The sequence below is a fragment of the Triticum dicoccoides genome, chromosome 3A (genome assembly GCF_002162155.2).
Source record: "Triticum dicoccoides isolate Atlit2015 ecotype Zavitan chromosome 3A, WEW_v2.0, whole genome shotgun sequence".
Lineage (NCBI taxonomy): Eukaryota > Viridiplantae > Streptophyta > Magnoliopsida > Poales > Poaceae > Triticum > Triticum dicoccoides.
This window is the reverse complement of record NC_041384.1, coordinates 160236059-160259572: the sequence shown is the minus strand read 5'-3', so window position 1 is coordinate 160259572 and position 23514 is coordinate 160236059.

The following is a 23514-nucleotide window of genomic DNA, read 5'->3' as shown; positions in this document are numbered from 1 at the left end:
TGATAATAGCATAAGCAGGCGATAACATCATGGATAGAGTTGTTTCTTCCCTTGTCATTACCATGAGCTATCATTCCATAGTTGATATCTCCTCCATTAGGGTTTTCTTGACAAAAACTTTGAGTTTTTAACTCTCCATGTTCTGGTCTTTCTCTGATACACCTAAATCTCGGGTATTGACAGCTTCAATAGTCTGCCAAGTTCCATAAGGGTAATCTTCCTAGGTCATACAAATCTGGGAATTCTTCAGAGCGTTCAAATGTTTCTAGTCTTTGGAGTCTTCAACCATTGTAGTTTTCATTATTATAATGCACGGTAAGATCCTCTTCATTCCGAAGTGGTTTTAGTTGTCCGATATCTTCTCGGAGTGGTCTCATCAGCTGAATCCTCGCGTGATCAAAAGGGGAAAGGGTATTGTCCAACTAAAAGGGAATATTTGATAAAACTTAGAAAAGAAGATAGGATAGATCTTTTTGAAAGTGAAGTTGTAGAGAAAATCTTTCCTATGGGCTTGCCAGTTTCTAGGGGTCACGTCCTACAGTCAACATGTGCTCTGATACCATCTTGTAGCGACCCGACCTGAATGGATCAAGTCTCTGTGCTTAAGCGTCATCCCTGGATCGGTATGCTAACACACACAGTACTTGAGGATTTTAACAGAGGTAAATCACATGTATAAAGTAACATAAATACTATTACCTCAATCCAAATAGCGGAAGTAACAACAAGGTCGTGGATTCCCATCAACACTAACGGCAAACTTGAGTGTAGAAATCATAACCCTAACGTATCACTTACTCATTGTAAGATAATCCTGCAACATGAGACGTTGCAGCCACAAAGGGTCAGTACATTGAATGTACTGGCAAATTCACACCATAGGACAAGGATGAATAATAGCTATCACTACATGCATATTTGGCTGGTGGAAGCTCTATGGCTCTAATGTTTTTGTGAAAAGCCAATTTTTTCCTACAACAAAGGAATATATTTTATTTACTACAAAGTTTGTTGAAAACATTGAGAAGGTTCCTCCAACTCAATCCCAAATAAAGTAATCATTAACCCAACCAGTTAATTAAATAAAGTGATGAGATCAACATGATAATTCAAGAACCATATACACAAGATGTCCATAACCGGGGACACGATTAACCATGATTAGTTTGTACACTCTACAGAGGTTTGTGCATTTTTCCCACAAGACTCGATCTCCTCCGTTGGATTTCTCGCACTACATGGTGTTTGAGAAACGGATGACCGAGACACGGTCTTTCAGAAACATTAACTCTTTACTCTGGGTGGATAGTTACACCTACTTTCCCCTACATCTGCTAGCCCACCACTGAAAGAGGTCATGCAACATACTCAAATATGCTAGAGCCCATAATAGCTTGTGGCTGCACACGGAAGTTTCTAGCATGAATAATCTTATGATCCCTTTGAGCCTGGGTGGCGAACCATACGATGATCACACGGGTACCCCGGGACCCCCTTGGGCAAGCACTGGGTTTTCCAAGTGCCCGGGCAAACCACTGGGTGCTCCAGGGTGGCCAACCAATCCACCCAGATATGTATTAAAGTAGCCACCTTAAGTTAACCATTAATAATAACTCTCACATCTTTCATGAATCACTCAAACCAATCCACGTCTACGAGCATAGCATAGCAGTATGAGCATAACGTAAAAGTAACTCCCAAGGTTTGAATGCAGGACAATAGGTTCCTACCTCATCAACTACTTCACAAATACCCACATGTTATCAATCCTACTCATGCAATGTTTGAGGGTGAAACTAATGCATAAAAACTGGGTTATGAAAACTATGATCAAAGTGTGAACTTGCCTCATACTTTTGATGAAGATGGTTCGCACTCAAAACTCCTGATAGTTCTACTCATCACACTCCAGTCAATCTATCGTAAGCAAGCAATCGCATATATAAGCACTCATGCAAAAGAATCAAAGAAAAGATCTCAAAAACAGGCGAATAACTCTTGCGAACAGAAAAAATTTCTAACAGTACCAAAATTAAGTGAATTTGGCCTTATCAGAAAGTTTAGGTCAAGAGCTTCAATTTGCAAAAAGCATCAACTCAAACGGAGTTATAAAACTCAGGTTATGATCAAACGAAGTTCAAATTCAAATCTGTTTGAATTCAAATTTTTAACTTTCAAAAGCATGTTTAAGTTGGTTAGCTGGATAGAGCAGATCATAATGAAGAAGTGGGCATTGGTTTCGTTGGATTTGGACAAACGAGTAAAAAGGTGTGATTGTTTGAAAACCAAGGGCTATTCTATAAAACAATTAATTACAATCGGGTCCCTGGCTACGTGGTAGAATTCTACAGGCTGAAAACCGTTCGCTGCGGAGTCTAAAACAGCGAATGTTCGCTAAATGGCACATACCATTTCGAAAAGAAAAAAACAACAAGATCTAATCCAGGAACTAGGATCAATATCGGACGGCTGAGGGGCGGAGCGGCTTACCGCGGTGGTTGACGGCGCCGGCGGGGAGGAAGACGACGGCGACGGCTTCGGATCCGATCGGGGAGGCGGCCCCGGCGGTCGTTGAGGCTGGCGAAGAGGTCGGGGAGGGGCGGTGCGGTGCGGCGGAGTCAATGCGGGGGGTTGGCGGCGGTCCACGGCGACTTCAGGCGGCGGCTGCGACTCTCGGCGGCGGTGGTGGCGGCGGTGGTCGATGCGGGAGGGGTTCGGCGGCGCGAGCAGGGAGAGAGGGGGTCCAGGGTGGTGCCTTTTAAGAGGAGGGGCGAGAGGTGGCGTGGGGGAGGTGGCAGGAGGAGGCCGGAGGCGGCACAGCCGTCGAGGTCGGTGGCGACATCGTGCCCGAGTGGGACTGCCGCTCAGGGAAGGAGGGGTGACGCGCTGGGCTGGGCTGCGGCCTGGCTGGCAAGCTGGGCCAGCCCAGTTGGCGGCGGGGGAAACTTTTTTTAAAACACAACGAAAATAAAATAAAGCGAAATAAAATAAAACAGAATCTAGGCATATAATATATCTAAATTTTCAGAAAAAGATTTCCTACAACCTGAACATTTTTCTAGCATCAAATAAAATCCAGAAAAATTAAAATAAATCAAAGATTGCTACTGGTGCAATAAAAACAATTAAAAATCATTTAAGAAATACTAAAATGATTTCAAATTTATTTCTCTCCAATTTTCTGATGCAGGGAATCATTTTACCCTATTTTCCATTTATTTTATTTTTGGAGAAAAATAATTTGAATAAAAGTCAAATGACTCCAAATTGAAAATAATTTCCAAAAGGACTCTAAATTTGATTCTTTGAAACTCCCAACTCATATTTTGTATATTTGAAGAAGTCATTTTACCTTCTCTCATGAAAATCATTGAGTTGCTTAAAGTTTCTGAATTGGAACATATTTCCAAATAAAGTTCAAATCTTTTCAAAGCCCTTTTCATTTATTTAAATGGAAGAAATCATGTCATCTTCTCTCTAGGGTTTTATATTTGAAAAGAATTTGAATTTTCGGAGATCATAAATGCAAAAACGAAAGTTTGGGAAAGTCCTTTTATTCCGTCTCATTTAACTTTCAAAATGTTTCGAATTTCACTCAATTTCACACAATCAATCAAACAATCAATCATAACTATCCATTTAAGATAACATTCCAAAATTTTGAATTTTGGGATGTTACAGCAGCAGCTCCCACGCCACCACGAGCGCGGCTCGCATGTTCGCATGTTCCCGTCGGGCATGTGGCGTCGTCGCTGCTGCGTAGCTTGCGGATCTTGCGGCAGCCCGCATGCGCCGTGGCGTGAGGTCGGATGTCGATCTGTGCTGCTCGTTTCTGTGTGCATTGGGCGGCGCGTGGGCCACCTGGAGAGCGGAGTTGAGGTCTTCTAGAACGGACGGAGGTGCTCGAGCTAGCCGGGCCGCCCAACGATCGGCCTAGGCCTTCGGATCATCAGACATTAGAGATGCGGGGCGACGGCGGACCGGTCGATGGGGAAGGAAACCTCGGCGCACCCCTACCTGGTGCGCCAAATTTCATATTTCGGGTTCCGGCAAAACTCTCAAGGTTCAAACTCTGGGGTGCGCATGAAGATCTCTCCCTCCCCGTAGCTCACTCACTCACCATGATCTCAAGGCTCAGCTCGTCGACTTTTGAAGATCAAGGGACACAAGAGTTTATACCGGTTCAGGCCACTGATGTGGTGTAATACCCTACTCCAGTGTGGTGTGGTGGATTGCCTTGTAGGCTGAGGATGAACAAGTACAAGCACTACCTCCCGGGTAGAGGTGTTCTTGAGCTCGGTGATCTTGTGTGGTTGAGAATGATCTGAATGATCCGTCCCCCTCGTATGGTGGTGGCTAGTCCTATTTATAGAGGCCCTGGTCCTCTTCCCAAATATTAGGCGGGAAGGGATCCCACAACGGCCAATTTGAATGGGGACAGCTAATACAAGCTATCCTGACAAAAGGTGGTCTTCTCCTGCCAAAGGCTTTGGTGGTGACGCCGCCGTGGGCTCCACGATGACCTCCATCCTGCCATCTTGCTGGTCTTGGTCTTGTTGCACCGGTATGGAAACATTTGCATGATGCCTCGGGACTCCTCGTCTGCGCCTGCTCCTTTAGCACCAAAGAGGCAACTGGTGCTCTACGCCCTCTAGCGCCTACCTTGCACCCGCCTGGCCTTGGTCGTCATGGCTCACGTCACGGGAACCTCACGAGGTGCCCCTCATCTTGATCTCTCTGCTCCTCGCGAGCTAGCCTAGTGAGGTTGCCCCTAAGGAGGTCTTGTGTCGTCCGCCTCACGAGGCTCGGCCCCTCATGAGGGTCTTGAGTGTTTGCTGGTGAAGATGGGTCGTACCAGGCCGCTAGAGGAGCCACGCTGTGGGCCGCGGGTAGGCAAGTCTAGGGACCCCCGTTCCCAGAACACCGACAATTTTGTTCGTGTTTGAGCGCATATACTATGCACGCATGCATGCATGAATCCCCGTCATGTGCTTGAAGTGTGGTGTAACATACATATGCATCGTCAACCTAACCCTCACTAAGTGTGGGGATTTCTAGTTCAAAATCACGGTGCCACATCAAAGTTGTTCCACTGTTACTCAAAAAAACACCTCTCCATACATATGTTTGGGCCACACGGATGCAGTGGTTGTCTTCACGGACTAGCTACTTGCGTGATTATTGGCGAGCTAGCCCATATCCGAGGTCGCATGGACGGCCATCACTTTGACCAACAACAAGAGAGAGGTTGTACGACCAAGGTGCATTATTCTTGGTCTGTTTTACGATCCATCTTAGTGAGATATGCCTCTCTGGCCCGCCGACTGAAAGTGTGTGTGGGGGTGCTACTTTGCACTTTGCTAGGTGAACCTTGGTTGCGGGGGGCATGCATTCATAGCTTAGGATTCCCTTCGTGGTGACACGAGGGGGGCTACTAGCTACTATGCACTTTGCTAGGTGAACCTCGGATGGGGGGCATGCATTCATAGCTTAGGATTCCCTTCGTGCCGACATGAGGGAGGGGGTTGCTAGCTACTTCGCACTTTTCTAGGTGAACCTCGGTTGGGGGGCATGCATTCATAGCTTAGGATTCCCTCCGTGACGACACGAGGGAGGGGGCTGCTAGCAACTTCGCACTTTGTTAGGGTGAATGAGGTAGTCCAGGATTAGGGGGTATCTGGACAGCCGGATTACATCCTTCGGCCGGAATGTTGGACTATGAAGATATAAGATTGAAGACTTCGTCCCGTGTCCGGATGGGATTCTACTTGGCGTGTAAGTCAAGCTAGGCAATACGGACATGTATATCTCCTCTTTTGTAACCTACCTTGTGTAACCCTAGCCCCCTCCGGTGTCTATATAAACTGGAGGGTTAAGGACCGTAGGACAACAACAATCAGACCATAGGCTAGCTTCTAGGGTTTAGCCTCTCCGATCTCATGGTAGATCAACTCTTGTAATACCCATATCATCAAGAATAAATCAAGCAGGATGTAGGGTTTTACCTCCATCAAGAGGGCCCGAACCTGGGTAAAACATCGTGTCCCCTGCCTCATGTTACCATCCGCCTAGACGCACAGTTCGGGACCCCCTACCCGAGATCTGCCGGTTTTGACACTGACATTGGTGCTTTCATTGAGAGTTCCACTATGCCATCGCCAGAAGGAAGGATGTCTCGTCTTGTCTTTAAATACAATACTACTGTTGGGGGAGCTTTGGCTGTCGGCCAAACTCTCCGGCTAGGCGGTTTCATCATGACCGCCTGTTCGGCCGCCGCGCCGACGATGACTTCTTGGGACATTGAAAACAGCCTCCACGTCAAATCGGCACTCGCCGAACAGATGGATCCAGTGGAGCTCGGCTCCCTAAACGAGCTCTTGGATCGCATCGCCGCCCTGGGAGTCGCTACGACTATGATCGTATTGGGCTTAAACCCGATCAATGGGAGATTAACTCTCTGCCGGTCACCCATCATATTGCAGTGGTGGAGGAACAATGTGGCGACCTCTCCGGATTCCTGAGCTCTCCGAGCCGGATACCCATTCGCGGGAGGACAACATCCAATCCCTGAACTTAGAGTCAGGCGGCGGGCCAGGATTATCGGGCAACACCCCGGAACCAGAATTTCCAAAATTGGAAATTCCTCGTCCCCTGGATCCCAAATCGAGTAAGGGCTCGGATTCAATTCCACCCACCCACCCACCCAAACATAAGTGATCTTTCCCACATGAGGCAAGAGCCCCAGGAAACAGTACATCGCTATTGGGCCAGATTCCTCCTTGCGATGAACAAGGTTAAGGACTGTCACGAGGAAGACGCAATCTTATTTTTCTGCAATAATTGCATGAACAAGGGAATCCTTAACGCCATAAATCGCCGTGAGATATCACGCTTCGCTAACTTGGCGTCCATAGTACGAAAGTACTGTGCAATGAAAGTGCCTGGAAAACCAAAACAAACTTTTGGGATAATCCGGCCCTAAATACAAACCCAGTCCGAAATAAAAGGGTGCACTATCAAAAGACAACCGGGTCAACTACCAAAAAGCAAAAACCCTCTATAGGGCATGGAACCGTACTGGAGGGATGGCTCAATGGACCCTATAAAATTCATAGCACAGAGGGCGCCATACCAACACATATCCTTAGAGCATGTAGGGTACTCCGGCAGGTTGCCAAAAGTGGCGAGGATCTCCTAATTCCAGAAGCCACAGAGCACCATCCCAGAAATACTAGTACGGTATTAATGGTCTTCGAGACCTTCGCATCAAATAATAGGCGAAAGCGAACACTCCGCAGCCTTGCCGAAATCTACCACGTGGTGACAATAAACCCATGGAGTGACACGGCTATTACTTTCAATGCCAGTGACGAACCTAAATTCCGAATAGCCCGAGCACCAGCCGCATTGGTCCTCGGTCCAATTGTGGACGGCTTTCGACTCACCAAGGTACTCATGGACGGCGGTAGCGGATTAAACCTCATCTATGGGGAAACCCTTCAAAAAATGGAAATAGACTGGAACCGCATCGAGCGAAGCAGCACAACCTTTAGAGGAATAATCCCCAGTCGGGAAGCGCGATGTACAGGAAAAATCACAGTAGATGTGGTGTTCGGCATGCCAGAGAATTATAGGTCCGAAGAGATTACGTTCCAAGTTGCCCTGTTCAGTAGCGGTTACCACGCCCTGTTAGGGTGGGAGGCGTTCACAATCTTCCAAGCCATACCCCATTACGGGTACATGAAGCTCAAAATGCCCGGGCCCAACGGAATTATCATTCTTGCTAGCGATCCGGATACAACACTCCACGCCGAAAACAAGACAGCCGCACTGGCCCTCGAGGCATTATCCGGAGCCCTAGCGGCTGAGGAACTGACTGCTCTGCGCTCCATGGTGAACAGGGACGATGTGATACTCGATAAGAGATCCAAGTCCACCTCCTTTAAACCGGCGGATGAAATAGTCAAATTCCATGTCCATCCAACGGACCCTACAAAAACAGCCTCCATCAGGGCACAATTAAACCCTGACGTAGATGCCGCACTACGAGAGTTCCTACGCGAGAACTGGGACATTTTTGCCTGGCACCCTTCAGACATGCCAGGAATCCCACGCAGGATGGCCGAGCACAGCCTCAATATTCTAAAGGGATTCAAGCCGGTCAAGCAGGCTCTTCGGCGTTTCTCTGTACCTAAGAGACAAGCCATGGGAGAGGAACTAGCCAAGTTATTGGAGGCCGGATTCATTAGAGAAATAAAACATCCGGACTGGCTAGCAAACCTGGTGATGGTACCAAAGAAGGACAAATCCTGGCGCCTGTGCGTCGATTTTAAGGACCTCAACAAGGCTTGCCCAAAGGATCCCTTCCCCCTCACCCGCATCGATCAAATTGTCGACACTACCGCAGGACACGATTCATTGTGTTTCCTCGACGCATACTCTGGCTACCACCATATTAAGATGGCGGAGCCCGACCAAGCCGCAACGGAATTCATCACACCATACGGCCCCTTCTGCTTCAACACAATGCCCTTTGGGCTCAAAAACGCCGGCGCAACATATCAGCGCATGATTCAGACATGTTTGGCCAACTAGATCGGCAAAACAGTAGACGCATATGTAGATGACGTGGTCGTTAAAACCAAACATGTCGAATCTCTAGTAAACACTTGAGGCTCACATTCGATAACCTCCGAACATATGACATCAAGCTCAACCCGGAAAAATGTGTTTTCTATGTGCCAGCCGGAAAGCTCTTGGGCTTCATTGTATCCGGCAGAGGAATTGAAGCAAATCCGGCCAAGATCCAAGCTCTATCACAATTGGATATCCCAACGGACCTCAAACAAATCCAGAAATTAACCGGATGCATGGCGGCTCTAAGCCGCTTTATCTCCCGCCTGGGAGAAAAGGCATTACCCCTTTAACGCCTCCTTCGGCGCACCGAACACTTTGAGTGGACGGATGCCGCCACAGCCGGATTGGAAGAAATAAAAGCCATATTGGCAACCAACCCAGTACTGGCCGCGCCAAACATTGGCGAACCAATGCTGTTATACATTGCGGCAACTCATCAAGTTGTGAGCGCAGTGCTCGTCGTCGAACGAGAAACGGATAGACATAAATTCCCCCTTCAAAAGCCGGTCTACTATGTATCCACTGTCCTTACTCCATGCAAGTCACGGCACCCGCATTATCAAAAGATAGCATACGCGGTATTCATGGCATCCTGGAAGCTGCGACACTACTTTCAAGAGTGTTCGATAACAGTAGCCTCGGAAGTGCCACTTAATGATATTATAAACAACCGCGATGCCACGGGCCGTATTGCCAAATGTGCCATTGAGCTCCTCCCGTTCGACATAACTTGCAAGCCACGGCGAGCCATTAAGTCGCAAGTATTGGCCGACTTTGTCGCTGAATGGACGGAAGTTGAACTCCCTAAAGAGTATGGCGCATATTCCAACTCGATCATGCACTTCGACGGCTCCAAAATGTTGGCTGGTCTGGGGGCTGGCGTTGTTTTGACGTCCCCAACCGGAATACAGTTCAATACGTACTCCAGATAATGTATACGGACTCCAACAACGCAGCCGAATATGAGGCCCTTTTACATGGTCTCCGGATGGCAGTATCCATGGGTATTCAACCCCTAGAGGTGCGGGGGGATTCGAACCTCGCAATATCCGAAATAAATGGAGATTTGATGCCAAGGATCCGAAAATGGCGGCCTATCGCAACGCCATCCTAAAAAGGTCAGCTCGGTTCGAGGGGCTCGAATTTCATCATGTGGCTCGGGGAAACAATCAGGCGGCGGATATCCTCGCCCGCATCGGCGCAAAACGTGATGCGGTCCCCCACAACATATTTCTGGAGAGGCTGTTCAAGCCATCCGTAGTATGGGAAGGGGACACCGGTAACAATAATCCAGACCCAGCCAAAATACCCGATACCGAACACTCTGACACAATCGGAGGCTCCGCCACCGAAATAACACCTTCGGCCCACATAATAATGGCCATCGTAGCCCCGTGGACAGAACCATTCCTGGCCTACCTAACTAGGCAGGAACTTCCGGAGGACTAAAATGAGGCACGCTGCATAGTGCGGCGATCTAAGGCCTACAGGGTCCATGAGGGAGAATTGTATAAAAAAGCACTACCGGAGTCCTTCAAAGGTGTATCTCCGAAGAGGAAGGACGGAACCTTTTGGCAGAAATTCACGCCGGACTCGGTGGTCACCATGCCGCAGCCCGGGCTCTTGTCAGCAAGGCCTTCCGTACAGGATTCTATTGGCCAACGGCCTGGGCAGATGCACAGGACTTGGTCCAACGTTGCGCCGGTTGCCAGCTCTTTGCAAATCAAAGCCACATGCCACCCACCGCCCTCCAAACAATCCCCATTACGTGGCCCTTCGCGGTCTGGGGGCTTGACATGGTTGGACCCCTTAAAGGGGGAACCCACAAGAAAAAATACTTACTGGTCATGGTGGATAAATTCACAAAATGGATAGAGGCCAAACCTGTTAAAACAACCGAATCCAGACCAGTGATAGACTTCATATCCGGGGTCGTACACCATTATGGCGTCCCTCATAGCATCATCACTGACAATGGCATGAACTTTACTGCCGATGAGGTAAAACTCTGGTGCAGCAAAATGGGCATCAGGCTCGATTATGCTTCGGTCTATCACCCACAAACCAACGGTCAAGTGGAGCGCGCGAATGGTCTTATAATGAGCGGCATTAAACCCAGGCTAGTGCGGTCCTTAACGGAGTCTAACACACATTGGGTAGAGGAGCTCGACTACGTACTCTGGGGGCTGCAGACCATGCCGAACCGTAGTACCGGATATACACCCTTCTTTATGGTGTACGGCGCAGAGGCAGTCTTGCCCTGTGACATAATTCATGACTCACCTCGAGTGCGCATGTACGAAGAAAGAGAATCCGAGCTTGATTGGCAGAACAGTCTAGACACCTTGGAGGAGGAGCGCGACGTGGCAAAAGCCCGTTCCGCATTTTATCAGCAACAGGCTCGCAGATACCAAAGCAGAGAAGTATGGGCCAAAACTTATAACGTTGGTGAACTAGTTCTACGTCTTCCAGATAAGAAAAAGAACAAGCTCGAGCCCAAATGGGAAGGTCCCTTCATTATTGACCAAGTTCTGACCGGCGGAGCGTACCGACTGCGGGTTGCATCAACTAATCGACTCGAGCCGAACCCATGGAACGCGGCTAGGCTCCGCAGATTCTACGCCTAGCGCCGGACCCTGTGTTCATCCCCTTCCTCTATCCATTTTTTATACATTATCTGTCTTGTTTTTCTTTCTTTCTTTTATTCTTTCTCCAGGCCTTCAAAGGCCAACTTGCGCCTCGTTTGCACATTACAGATGCGCTAGCCGCACTCATCATACCTGGGGGCTTCTTTCACAGAAGCTTGATTATTTATTTGGGCCTCGTGCCCCGCACATGTGTTATGCTTCCACATGTACCTTTTTTCGCCATTATATGCATCGATATGACTTAAGTTTTGGCCAAGCTGGGTTTCCTGGCTCTTGTATTTATGCCCTACGTTCCCGTTAATTCGGCTAGGGCATAAGGGGAGCACCTCTGCGATTGTTACTACCGGGTCAGTCGGATGTGTACCTCAGACTGGGTGAAGCCGAAAGCTAGCGTTCTTAAGGGAATATTCGGTCGGCGAACAAAAGATGATTTTTATTTATTTTCCATATCTGCCCCCAGATGTTTTTTCCTGCGTTTCCTATCATAGTCCGGACATGCACTTTAAGGCATGCTTACTGATACGTCCATTTTGCATCATGCTTTTATATCGATATTTATCGCATTATGGACTGTTATTTCACTTTATATCATAATACTTATGGTTATTCTCTCTTATTTTACAAGGTTTACATAAAGAGGGAGAATGCCGGCAGCTGGAATTCTGGTATGGAAAAGGAGCAAATGTTAGAGACATATTCTTCGCAACTCCAAAAGTCCTGAAACTCCATGGAACATCTTAAAAGAAATAAAGAAAAATCCACACCAAATATGAAGGCCAGGGGGCCCACACCTTTCTCATGAGGGTGGGGGGCGCCCCCCCTAGGGCGCGCCCCCCTACCTCATGGGCCCCCTGGTGGCTCTCCGATGCCCATCTTCTCCTATATGAGGTTTCGATGAGAAAAAAATAGGAAGGAACTTTTCGGGACAAAACTCCGCTGCCATGAGGCGGAACCTTGGCGGATCCAATCTAGAGATCCGGCAGAGCTGTCCTGCTAGGGAAACTTCCCTCCCGGAGGGGGAAATCATCACCATCGTCATCACCAACGCTCCTCTCATCAGGAGAGGGCAATCTCCATCAACATCTTCACCAGCACCATCTCATCTCCAAACCCTAGTTCATCTCTTGTATCCAATTCTTGTCTCAAAGTCCGGGATTGGTGCTAGTAGGTTGCTAGTAGTGTTGATTACTCCTTGTAGTTGAGGCTAGTTGGTTTAATTGGTGGAAGATTATATGTTTAGATCCTATATGCATATTATTACCCCTCTGATTATGAACATGAATATGCTTTGTGAGTAATTACGTTCGTTCCTGAGGACAAGGGAGAAGTCTTGCTATGAGTAGTCATGTCAATTTGGTATTCGTTTGATATTTTGATAAGATGTATGTTGTCTAGCCTCTAGTGGTTTTATGTGAACGTCGACTACATAACACTTCACCATTACTTGGGCCTAGAGGAAGGCATTGGGAAGTAATGAGTAGATGATGGGTTGCTAGAGTGACAGAAGCTTAAACCCTAGTTTATGTGTTGCTTCGTAAGGGGCTGATTTGGATCCATATGTTTCATGCTATGGTTAGGTTTACCTTAATACTTTTGTTGTAGTTGCGGATGCTTGCAATAGAGGTTAATCATAAGTGGGATGCTAGTTCAAGTAAGAACAGCGCCCAAGCACTGATCCACCCACATATCAAATTATCAAAGTAGTGAACGCGAATCATATGAACGTGAAGAAAACTAGCTTGACGATATTCCCATGTGTCCTCGGGAGCGCTTTTCCTATTATAAGAGTTTGTTCCGGCTTGTCCTTTGCTACAAAAGGATTGGTCCACCTTGCTGCACTTTATTTACTTTTGTTACTTGTTGCTCGTTACAATTTATCCCATCACAAAACTATCTATTACCACTTATTTCAGTACTTGCAGAGAATACCTTGCTGAAAACCGCTTATCATTTCCTTCTGCTCCTCGTTGGGTTTGACACTCTTACTTATCGAAAGGACTACGATAGATCCCGTATACTTGTGCATCAAGACTCTTTTCTGGCGTCGTTGCCGAGGAGTGTAGCGCCTTTGGTAGGTGGAATTTGGTAAGGAAAAATTTATATAGTGTGCTGAAATTTACTGTCACTTGTTACTATGGAAAGTAATTCTCTAAGGGGCTTGTTCGGGGTATCTTCACCCCGTCCAGTAGAGCAAAGAATTGCTCCTCAACCTACTGAACCTATTGAAAATGAAATTCCTTATGAGTATCCTTCGGGTATGATAGAAAAACTGCTAGATAACCCTTTTACAGGAGATGGAACAAAGCATCCTGATGAGCACTTAACATATATGGATGAAGTTTGTGGATTATTTAAGCTTGCAGTTGTACCTGATGATGTTGCTAAAAAGAAGGTCTTCCCTTTATCTTTGAAGGGAGACGCATTGATATGGTATAGGCTATGTGATGATATGAGATCATGGGACTATAATAGATTGAAGCTGGAATTTCATCAAAAGTATTACCCTATGCATCTTGTTCATCATGATCGCAATTATATATATAATTTCTGGCCTGACGAAGGAGAAAGCATGGCTCAAGCTTGGGGGAGGCTTAAATCAATGTTATATTCATTCCCCAATCATGAGCTCTCAAGAGAAATAATTATGCAAAGTTTTTATGCTCGGCTTTCTGAAAACAATCACACCATGCTCGATACTTCTTGTGCTGGATCTTTTATGATGAAGACTATTGAATTCAGATGGAATTTATTGGATAGAATTAAACGCAACTCTGAAGCTTGGGACCTCGACGAAGGTAAGGAGTCAGGTATGACACCTAAGTTTGATTGTGTTAAATCTTTTATGGACACCGATATTTTCCGTAAGTTTAGCACTAAATATGGACTTGACTCTGAGATAGTAGCTTCTTTCTGTGAATCTTTTGCTACTTATGTTGATCTCCCTAAGGAGAAGTGGTTTAAATATCATCCTCCCATAGAAGTAAAAGTAGCTGCACCTATTAAAGTTGAAGAAAAGACTGTCACTTATAATGATCCTATTGTTCCTACTTCTTATATTGAGAAACCACCTTTCCCTGTTAGAAGAAAGGAACATGCTAAAGCTTCAACTATTGTTCGTAAAAGCAATATTAGAACTTATACACCTCCTGAGCAAGTTAAAGTAGAACCTAATATTGCTATTGTTAAAGATCTCTTGTCTAATAATATTGATGGTCATGTTATTCATTTCGAAGGTGAAACTGCTAGAATTGCTAAACCTTGTGCTAAGGATAAACATAGACCTGTGGTAGGTGTGCCTGTTATTTCTGTTAAAATAGGAGATCATTGTTATCATGGCTTATGTGATATGGGTGCTAGTGCTAGTGTTATACCTCATGACTTATACAAAGAAATTAAGAATGAAATTGCACCTATTGAGTTAGAAGATATTGATGTTACTAGTAAACTTGCTAATAGAGATACTATTGCACCTATTGGAATTGTTAGAGATGTTGAAGTCTTGTGTGGGAAAACTAAATATCCTGCTGATTTTCTTGTTCTTACTTCTCCACAAGATAGCTTTTGTCCAATTATATTTGGTAGACCCTTCTTAAATACTGTCAATGCTACCATAGACTGCACTAAGAATATTGTTACTGTTGGTTTGGATGATATGGTTCATGAGTTTAATTTCTCTAAATTTAGTAAACAACATCGTGAGGAAGAATTACCTAGTAAGGATGAAATTATTGGTCTTGCTTCTATTGCCGTACCTCCTAGTGATCCTTTAGAACACTATTTGCTAGACCATGAAAATGATATGTTCATGAATGAAAGAAGGGAAATAGATAAAGTATTCTTTAAACAGGAACCTATTCTGCATCACAACTTGCCTGTTGAAATTTTAGGGGATCCTCCTCCACCCAAGGGAGATCTCGTGTTTGAGCTTAAACCTTTGCCTGATAATCTTAAATATGCTTATCTTGACGAAAAGAAGATATATCCTGTTATTATTAGTGCTAACCTTTCAGAGCATGAAGAAGAAAGATTATTGAAAACTCTGAAGAAGCACCGTGCTGCTATTGGATATGCTCTTGATGATCTTAAGGGCATTAGTCCCACTCTATGTCAACATAAAATAAATTTGGAAGCAGATGCCAAACCAGTTCGTGATCCTCAACAACGTCTGAATCCTAAAATGAAAGAAGTGGTAAGAAAAGAAATACTAAAGCTTCTGGAGGTAGGTATAATCTATCCTGTAAGTGCATCTAGTGCCCCTTAGTGATTTTGGTGTATTGAAGACTTATAGGTTAAGGGAATAATGCGTGTGTGAGTGTACATAGGTCTATAAGTCTATGAGGAGTTTGATATTTACAGGAAAAGTCGACCCCTAAAAATGAACATCTTCGACTGAAGATTTTGGTATTTCTGAAGACTTTCATGAAGACTTTGAAAGTGAAGAAATTGGTGTGTCCGTGAAGACTTGATATTCATGCGAGGAATATGAAGCTTGAAGACTTTCGTTTTCATATTTTGTTTTTCTCTTTCTTGAGTCATAGGAAACACCGTACTGTTAAAGGGGGTCAAGGAAATACAAAGGAAAAATTTCCATGTGATGCTCAACTCAAAATCCTACACCTACCAATCCCTTCGAGTGAAGCCATTGGAAATCTCAAACAGTTCAGTCAATTTCTTCAGTGACAGAGACGAAGTTCTTCTGGTCTCTGAGGAATTTGTCCTGACTGAGGAGTTAGGAATTCGCCAGTGCGGATTGCCTACACAGTGAGGAACATGATAGCCCCGAGGATTTTGCTACTCAAAATTCCGACCGTTGTTGTGCTATGCGCCAGCTGTCCCAAAATTTCTATCCACCTAACGGTCATATCATTGAAGGGCATTTATGTCTTATCATGTCGGGATGCTCCCTAGGCTATAAATAGCCGCCCCCTACAACCACTAGCTGGTTGGCTGCTCCGTGAGAAATTGACACTTGTCATTTGAGAGCAACCCATCCTCCGAGGACTTTGAGCGAAAATCATCAAGTGAGGAAAAACCAAAAACCCAAAACCCGAACACCTACAAACCCCAAGTGATTGAGCATCACTGAAGAGATTGATCCTGAGTGGATCCGACGCTTGTTACCTTTGAAGACTATGCTTCTTCCTGACGGTTAGGCGTCATGGTCTAGAGCATCCAAGAGGAATTGTGGATCGCCGAGTGACCAAGTTTGTGAAGGCTTGGAAGTTGCCTGAAGACTTACCACGAGTGATTGGACGAGGTCTGTGTGACCTTAGTTCAAGGAGAATACGGTGAGGACTGGGTATCTTTGACTAAGTTTCCTTGACTAGGTGTCCAGGACTGTGTGTCCTCGAGTTTAAATACTCAGCCGCTCCAACCAGACGTACAACTGAGACAGCAGTTGGAACTGGTCTACCAAATCATTGTCTGCACCGAGCTTACTGCTTCTATTTCCTCAACTCCTTCATTTCCTCATAACTGTGTTGTATGTTTGTTCATATCTGTGTTTGAAGACTTTGCCTGAATACTTTCTCAATTTCCTCAGTTCAATTTCTTCAGTCTGTTTGTCTTCATCCTGTGTTATCCTGTGATTACGCTTCCTGTACTCTGTGCCTGTCTTCATTTCATCATGATGACTATGCTTGTATTCTGTTGTGTTTTCTTTTGAGTACTTATTCTGCTGCTAGTAGTTCTTCGCTAAGGAATTTCCTCACCAGCAAATTCCTCAGTGAAGAATTTCGTAAAAATTTCCTATTCACCCCCCCTCTAGTCGATATAACGCGCTTTCAATTGGTATCAGAGCAAGGTACTCCCTTGTTTTGTGTGATTTTGGTTTAACCGCCTGGAGTTTTAGTTATGTCGAGCGCAGGTATGATCAAGGTCTCTACTGGGTGTCCAACCTTCGATGGGACGGACTACCCCTACTGGAAGAATAAGATGCGAATGCATCTTGAAGCAATTGATAACGATCTCTGGTATGTTGTGGAAAATGGTGTTCCCTTAGTCACACCTTCTCTGAATGCTGCCGATGTGATGAGATTCAAGCAACTCGACTCTCAAGCGAAGAATATCATATGTGGCCATCTGAGCAAAGGACAGTACGGCAGAGTGAGTGCTTTGGAAACAGCGAAGCTTATCTGGGACAGGTTATCTAAAGTGAATGAAGGAGTCTCAACTCAGCGTGACTCTCGAGTTGATGTTCTTCGCAATCTCTTCAATCGCTTCAAAAGACTCGACAATGAAAATGTTCAACAGACCTTCGATCGCCTCACTGACATCTCAAATGAGCTTCAAGCACTTGGTGCCACTGACATCACCGACCATGAGGTGGTGAAGAAATTGCTGAGATCGCTTGATTCCTCATTTGACACTCTGGCATTGATGATACAAGAATGTGCTGATTACAAGTCACTTGATCCCGCTGATATTCTCGAGAGGCTAAATACTCATGAGTTCCAACTTGCTGAAAAGAGAGATCTCTATGGTTCAAGCTATGGCGGAACACGTGCACTGAAGGCCAAGGCAGTATCTGAGTCCGAAGATGAAGACTCTGATAGCAGCCTTGGTGATCCTGAAGAACTGAGACATGATCTAGCTCTGCTCATGAAGAAGTTCCAAAAGTTCTCAAGACGTGGTCGCCTTGGAAGATCCTCAAGGAGCAATGATTCCTCGTCCAGTGACTACAAGAAGAGGCTCTGTCACAAATGCAAGAAACCTGGACATTTCATTCAAGATTGTCCTCAGTGGGAAAAGGAATCAAAGAAGAAGAAATACAAGGATTACAGTTCTGATGATGCGAAGAAAAAGAAGAAATCCACAAAATCCTCATCATCAAAATCCTCCAAGCCTTCATATCACAAGAAGAGCATCTCCAAGAAGGCCATGGCATTCATTGGCAAGGAAATGGACTCCGAGGCTGAATCTGAAGAAAATGAGGAAGAGGAGTCATCTGAGGAATCCGAATCCGGAGTGGCGAGCCTAGCTCTCGCTACTGCATTCGTCAGCAAGTCTGTCTTCAACACTGAAGAAAATGACCTCACCAACAAGGCTGATGAAGGCGATGATGACTACGCTCCCACCTATTGCTTCATGGCAAAGGGTGCCAAGGTACTCAAATATACCTCCTCTGAATCAAGTGAGAATGAATCTGATGAAAACCTTAAGCCCAGCTATTCTAAACTTGCTAAGATAGCTATAAAACAACAAAGGGCTTCAGAAAAGGTTCAAAACATGCTAAATAAAAGTGCTGATATGTTGGGTGAAGAAATGGATCGCACTAAAACTTTGACTGAAAATCTTTAGAGACTTCAGTCCAAGCTTGACAAACTTCAAAGTCATCATAACACTCTCTTATCGGATCATGAGAAGCTTTCTTATGAATTTCATCAAAGAAAGCAAGACCTTGAGAAGCTAAGAGTGAGTTATCAAGATCTTCAGAAGGAGCGCGATTCATTACTTGCTCAACAAATCAGCGCATCTCAGGAAGAATTTGTTCGCCCATGCTTGAAGTGCATTGAACGTGAATCTGCTAATTCTTCACCTGAATGTTCAAATGCTGCTAATGTTTCAAATTCTTCACATGCCTCTGCTATCACTAATTCCTCATCTGAGGACATTGCTAGTATCACTGACAATGCAGGGCTGAAGGAATTGTACACGACAGGCATGTACAAAAGCCTTAAAGGGCATCAGGCTCTTTGTGATGTGCTTAAAAAGCAGATCCTCAACAGGAACCCTAGGAAAGAGGCTATCGCCTTTGAGAGGAAACTCAATGCTGATGGTACATATTGGAAGCCTGAGCTGTACCCCAAAACTACATGGGTTGCTGTAAAGGGACCTCCAGTTGATCCATCTAACTTATCTAGATTTGCATGTGAATCTCCTCATTCTGATGATGAGTGAATTGACTCCAACTATAAGCTATTCAAAAATCAGAATGGTGAAGTATTTGCTAGATATGTTGGCACTAACTGCAGGAATGGCCCCCCTATGCAGAAAATCTGGGTTCCCAAAAGATGTCTTGAAAATCTTCAGGTGAATGTCATCATGACACCACCTGTGAAGAATAGGAACCCCAGATCAAATTCCTCATATGGATCAAAGTCCTCATATGAACATCATCGTGCTAACCCGTCTGTTTCGCAGGGAAGATCCAAGGATTATGGATATATGCATTATTCTTCAAATCATTATGTCCATAAGTCCTCGAAGAATTTCTCTGCATACTCTTATGCTTACTCTAACCCCTCTTATGTGAAACGAAATGGACTGGCTTCTATGCCATCCTTCTCGTATGGAGCTCGCAGAATGATGAACTCTTTGCCACCCCTTCAGATGTGGGTGGTGAAGAAAAAGAACTAATCTCTTCTGCAGGGTCAGGTCTCCAGACGCACATAATTGTTTGAAGAATTTGCTGGAGACCTGAGCATGCTTGAAAGGACGTAGGGTAACCATGAAGAAATGAACTTTCATTTCTCACGTCCTCATATTGCTTTATCAGTTCTTTTACTGGATGAAATTGATCTGATGAATTGATGTCATATTCTTCACTGATGAAGTATATGAGTTTGTAAGCTGCACTAATTCATCTGCAGGATGATCAACCCAAAGCCACTGAGTGGGTCCTTGATAGTGGATGTACAAACCACATGACTGGTGACAAGAATCTATTGATGGATGCTCCATTATCTCCGTCGCATCTGAAGCATATCATCTTTGCTTACAAAGGCAAAAGTCAGGTATTGGGTCTAGGTAAGGTTGCGATTACAAAGGATCGACACATGGACAAAGTCATGCTTGTTGAGTCCTTATGATACAACCTTATGTCTGTCTCAATGCTTTGTGATCTTGATATGGTTGTTGTCTTCGGCAAGTATCGTTGTGTTGTGGTTATGGAAGCTGACAATTCCAAAGTCTTCGAAGGCTTTAGGAGAGGAGACCTGTATATTGTTGATTTCTCTACAGGACCACAACCAGCCGTGTGCTTACTTGCAAAAGCTTCAGAAGGCTGGCTCTAGCATCGACGACTTGGTCATGTAGGCATGAGGAATTTGCACACGCTTGCGAAGAAAAAGCATGTCATTGGCATTGAGAATGTCAAATTCTTCAAGGATCACCTATGCGGAGCCTGTGAAGCTGGGAAGATGACCAACGCCAAGCATCCAGCAAAGACTATCATGACGACCACTTGCCCATTTGAATTGCTTCACATGGATCTCTTTGGTCCTAATCATTATTCTGCTATCTCAAATGAAGCATCTCAATATGACTTCGTTATTGTTGATGATTATTCTCGTTAGACATGGGTACACCTTGTTACTTACAAACATGAAGTGCAGGAAGTCTTCAAACGATTTTCCTCGAGGGTTTCAACCAACTTTGGTGTGAAGATCAAGCACATCAGAAGTGACAATGGCACTGAGTTCAAGAATTCTGGTCTCGATGACTATCTTGATGAACTTGGTATCACTCATGAGTTATCTGCTCCTTACACTCCTCAGCAGAATGGCGTCGTGGAGTGCAAGAACAGGACTGTTTCTGAGATGGGTCGCACTATGCTTGATGAATACAAAACGCCTCATCGTTTCTGAACTGAGGCAATTGATACTGCGTGCCACATCATCAACAGAGTATATCTTCACAAATTCTTCAAAAAGACTGCCTATGAACTCCTCACTGATAAGAAACCCAATGTAAGTTATTTCAAAGTCTTCGGTGCTAAATGTTGGATTAGAGATCCTCATCACAACTCAAAATTTGCACCGAAAGCACATGAATGTTTTATGCTTGGTTACGGAAAAGACTCGCACACCTACAGAGTCTTCAACAACGTTCTTCACAAAGTTGTTGAAACTGTAGATGTGCGGTTCGATGAAACTAATGGCTCACAAAGAGAGCACCTACCTACTGTGATAGATGAACCAACACCTGAGGAAACTATCAAGTTCAAGGCTACTGAGGATGTCATTCCTACTGAAGAATCTGCTGAAGAATTCATTCCAGAACATGAAGAACGTCAAGCTAATGCACCTGAAGAAAATGTTGAAGAAAATGGTGCTGAAGAAAACGCTGATCAAACTCTTCAACGACAACCAGCTCATCCTCGCATTGCAAAATAAGTGCAAATTGAAAAGATCATCAATGACATCAAAGCGCCAGGTCCTCTCACACGCTCAAAAGCTTCACTTTGTCTAACTTTTGTGGGCAGTATGCTTTTGTCTCTATTACAGAGCCCACTAAGGTAGATGTAGAATTTCTGGAGCCTGAATGGATTCAGGCCATCCAAGAAGAATTACATCAGTTCGAGCTCAACAATGTCTGGGAACTGGTCAAACGTCCAGATCCTCGCAAGCATAATATCATCGGCACAAAGTGGATCTACCGCAACAAGCAAGATGAAAATGGCCTTGTGGTGAGGAATAAGGCACGGCTTGTAGCTCGAGGCTACACACAGGTTGGAGGAATTGATTTCGATGAAACTTTTGCACCTGTTGCTAGACTTGAGACTATTCGCATATTACTTGCTAATGCTAACCATCATGATATCACTCTGTATCAAATGGATGTGAAAAGTGCATTCCTCAATGGTAAGCTTGAGGAAGAAGTATATGTTGCTCAACCCCCAGGTTTTGAAGATCCAAAGAATCTTGACAAAGTCTTCAGACTCAACAAGGCCCTCTATGGCCTCAAGCAGGCCCCACGGGCTTGGTATGATACTTTGAAGGAACTCTTCATGAAGAAAGGCCTCAAACCCGGTTCACTCGACCCTACTCTTTTCACTAAATCTTATGATGGTGAATTGTTTGTGTGCCAAGTATATGTTGATGATATTATCTTTGGCTGTACTGACCAACGTTATAGTGATGAATTTGCCTATATGATGAGTGAAAGAATATCAAATGTCTAGGATAGGAGAGTTGAAATTCTTCTTAGGTCTTCAAATTCGTCAACAACACAATGGCATATTCATATCTCAGGAGAAATACCTCAAGGATGTACTGAGGAAATTCAGCATGCATGATTGCAAAGGCGTCAAAATTCCTATGCCCACAAATGGCCATCTGTGCACTGATGAAAACGGTATTGACTTCGATCATAAGGTATACCGCTCCATGATAGGTTCCTTATTATACTTATGTGCATCTAGGCCAGATGTAATGCTTAGTGTTTGCATGTGTGCCCGATTTCAAGCTGCACCGAAGGAATCACACCATAAGGCTGTGAAGCATATTCTTCGATATCTAGCTCACACACCAACACTTGGATTGTAACATCCCAAATTTACAATTTGGAATGTTATACATTAGATCATCATGCATATCATATTTTATTTTGCATTTTGGTTGATCCTAGAAATTCTATGCAACTCAATGACCCACGGAGAGAGTTGGGGATTTCGTTATTTTCATATTTGAGTTTTCTCAAATTTTGAGAATAGGATCATTTGATTTTATTTATTTTATCATCAATTATTTCTATTACAAAAATATGAGAGAGGGAATAAAATGACTTTCCCAAAATAAAGAAATATTGAGGATTTAATAAAAAAATCAAATAAGATTTTATTTCGAAGTTTTTCGGTGTTTTATTTGAATTTAGGAAAAAAGTGCATTTTTCAAAATTCCATTTAGGGCCCAAATAAATGTTCACCTTGTGCGGCTTGATTTTAGAAGCCCGTGAAAATTTATTTCGGAATTTTTGGAGTCTATTTGGTATTTCTTTTTATTTTTCTTCCGAGCGGATTAATTAAAAATACGAACCCACTTCGGCCCGTACCCGAGCGGGACACCGCCCGGGGGCAGCCTTTAAATAGTGCCGCCCCGAGCCGCCCCAGCCCATCAGCCCCGCCTCGATCCGCGCGCGCCGCCGGAGCCGCCGCTGCCGCCGCCGATGATTCCGCCGCCCGAGGTTCGTCGCGCCTCGATTTCCGTGCCGGAAAAAAAGAGAGAAAAAAATATATTCGGCGTTCGTCATTTTTCTTTTTCTCGGATTAAATCCGCGATTTTTCTGATCGGGATTCCTGATCTGATTTTCGTTTTAGTATAACTTTTCGCTCGTTTATCGGAATCAGGCGATTCAAGTGCCTAGAGTTTCGTCTCGAAACCCTCTATCCGTTTAACCAACTTAAACAAGTTTTTGTTACTGTAAAATTTTCCCTAGATCCAGATTACTAGAATGAAGTTGTTTTCTTTCGCCGTTTGACTTTCGTTGCTTCGTTCGATTTGATTCTTTT